The sequence below is a fragment of the Somniosus microcephalus genome, unplaced genomic scaffold, assembly GCF_052327205.1.
Source record: "Somniosus microcephalus isolate GS21.2 unplaced genomic scaffold, FLI_Smic_1.0 unresolved_chr2, whole genome shotgun sequence".
In the NCBI taxonomy this organism is placed as follows: domain Eukaryota; kingdom Metazoa; phylum Chordata; class Chondrichthyes; order Squaliformes; family Somniosidae; genus Somniosus; species Somniosus microcephalus.
In genome coordinates, this window is record NW_028225180.1 from 56,117,339 (window position 1) to 56,120,461 (window position 3,123).

Sequence of the window (3,123 nt, forward strand, 5' to 3'; positions counted from 1 at the left end):
GACATCACGTGGAGTGAATTGAATGGGCTGAAGACTGGCATCTGTGATGCTGGGGACCTCAGGAGGAGGCCGAGATGGATCATCCACTCGACACTTCTGGCTGAAGATAGTTGCAAATGCTTCAGCTTTGTCTTTTGCACTCACATGCTGGGCTCCACCATCATTGAGGATGGGTATATTTTTGGAGCCTCCCCCTCCTGTTAACTGTTTAATTGTCCTCCACCACTCATGACTGGATGTGGCAGGACTGCAGAGCTTTGATTTGATCCGATGGTTGTACGATCACTTAGCTCTGTCTATCGCATTTTGCTACCGTTGTTTGGCATGCAAGTAGTCCTGTGTTGTAGCCTCACCAGGTTGACACCTCATTTTTTGGTATGCCTGGTGCTGTTCCGGCATGCTCTTCTGCACTCTTCATTAAACCAGGGTTGATCTCCCGGCTTGATGGTAATGGTAGAGTGAGGGATATGCCGGGCCATGAGGTTACAGATTGTGGTTGAATACAATTCTGCTGCTGCCCCACAGCGCCTCATGGATGCCCAGTTTTGAGCTGCCGGATCTGTTCAAAATCTGTCCCATTTAGCACGGTGGTAGTGCCACACACCACGGTGGAGGGTATCCTCAACATGAAGACGGGTCTTCGTCTCCACAAGGACTGTGCGGTGGTCACTTCCACCAATGCTGTCATGGACAGATGCATCTGCAACAGGTAGATTGGTGAGGGTGAGATCAAGTAGGTTTCTCCCTCACCATCTGTCGCAGACCCAGTCTGGCAGCTATGTCCTTTAGGACTCGGCCATCTCGGTGCTACCGATCCACTCTTAGTGATGGCCATTGAAGTCCCCCCTACCAGAGGACATGTTGTGCCCTTGCAACTCTCAGTGCGTCTTCCAATTGGTGTTCAACATGAAGGAGTACTGATTCATCAGCTGAGGGAGGGCGGTAGGAGGTTTCCTTGCCCATGTTTGACTTGATGCCATGAGATCTCCTGGGGTCCTGAGTAAATGTTGAGGACTCCCAGGGCTACTCCCTCCCGACTGTATACCATGGTGCCACCACCTCTGGTGGGTCTGGACATACCCAGGGATGGTGATGTCTGGGACATTGGTTGTAAGGTATGATTCGGTAATTATGACTATGTCAGGCTGTTGCTTGACTAGTCTGTGGGACAGCTCTCCCAATTATGCACAAGCACCCAGATGTTGGAAAGGAGGACTTTGCAGGGTCGACAAGGCTGGGTTTGCCATTGTCGTTTCCGGTGCTGAGGTCGATGCCAGGTGGTCCGTTCAGTTTTATTCTTATTGTTTTTCGTAGCAGTTGATTACAATTGAGTGGCTTGCTAGGCCATTTTAGAAGGCATTAAGAGTCAACCACATTGCTGTTGGTCTGGAGTCACATGTAGGCCAGACCAGGTAAGGACGGCAGATTTCCTTTCCTAAAGGACATTAGTGAACCAGATGGGTTTTTGCAACAATTGTATCATGGTCGCCATTACTAAGACTAACATTTAATTCCAGAATTAAATTGAATTGAATTTAAATTCCACCAGCTGCCATGGTGGGATTTGAACCAATTCCTCAAAGCATTTGACTGAGCCTCTGGCTTACTTAGTCTAGTGACATAACCACTACGCCACTGCCTTCCCTGTTCCCTTCTGGAGTCGGCCAATTCGGTCAGTAGAGGTGCTACTGAGCCAGTTTTGATTTTGGACATTTAGGTCCGCATCTCAGAGAACATTCTGTGCCCTTGCTACCCTTAGTGTTTCTTCCAATGGTGTTCAACATGATAGAGCACTTCTTCATCACTGACGGAGGCTGGTATGTGGTAATCAGCATGAGGTTTGCTTGCCCATGTTTGGCTTGATAGCATGAGACTTCATGAGGGCCGAAGTCAATGTAGAGTATTCCCAGTGCCGCAACTTCACGACTGTACACCATGCTGTTGGCACATCTTGGAGGTTTCTCCTGCTGGTGGGACAGCACATACCCATGGATGGTGATAGAGGAGCCTTGGACGCTAGCTGCCGGACTGGGCTTTTGGCAGGTGGTGAGAGAACAATCACGAGAGTAAAAACTACTTGACCTCGTCCTCACCATCTACCTGTTGCAGATGCATCTGACCATTATAGCACTGATAGCAGTGACCAGCGCACAGTCCTTGTGGAGATGGAATCCCATGCTAAATGGGATAGAATCAGATAAGACCTAGCAGCTTCAAGCTGGGCTCGGTGAGGCGCATGGCCATCAGCAGCAGCAGCATTGTATTACACCTGAACCTGTAAACTCATGGCAGGGCATATCCCTCATTGTGCTGTTACCATCAAGCCAGGGCCTTTGCAACCTTCTTCAGCCAGTATTGCCGAGTGGATGAACCATCTCGGCCTGCTCCTGAGATCGCCACCTTCACAATAGCCCAGAAATTCGGGTCTCCATGGGTGAGTACGCACGGGGTACTCACCTGTAAGCCCAATGGAAGTGCCGGTTTCCTACATGCACTGCGCATGCGCGGGAAACGGGAACTTCTGTTCCCCTGAACGAAGGGGTTCAGAGGTCGAATGCGTGCACGGGAGAGGCTGCGCGTGCACATCAAACTTAGATTTTTTTTGCAGGTTTTCCTGGGAGGATAGGTCTCCAGAAGTTAGGGCTGCTTTTTACAAGGTAAGTGGTGAATTAATTAAAATTAAAACATTTTTTTCCACAGGTTTATTATTTTTATATACTTTAAAGCAAGGTAAGTGTATTTTTAGACCCGTTAGAAAATAAAATTATTTTTTTCTAAAATTTAAATGATTGTTTAAAATAGTTATTTCATGCAATTTTTAGTTTATTTAAAAAATGTGAATTTTTAAATACATTTATTTGAAGATTTAGTGCTATTTTCGGGCTGAGGTATTTGTAAGTTTTGACAGCTCTTCCTGTCAATCTTATGAATGGAGCACTCCCTGCTCCGATTGGCTCTCCATGGCTCACGTGATCCCAGGAGACACATTGAACCAACTGGCCCCTGGGATACCAAGCACTGTCCACCGGCAGCTGGACCAGGCCCCGGATCGGAATTCCACTCGGGCCCACAGCTCAATGGCTGGCGCGCAGGGTAAGTGCAGGTCGGAGGCTCGCACCCGCG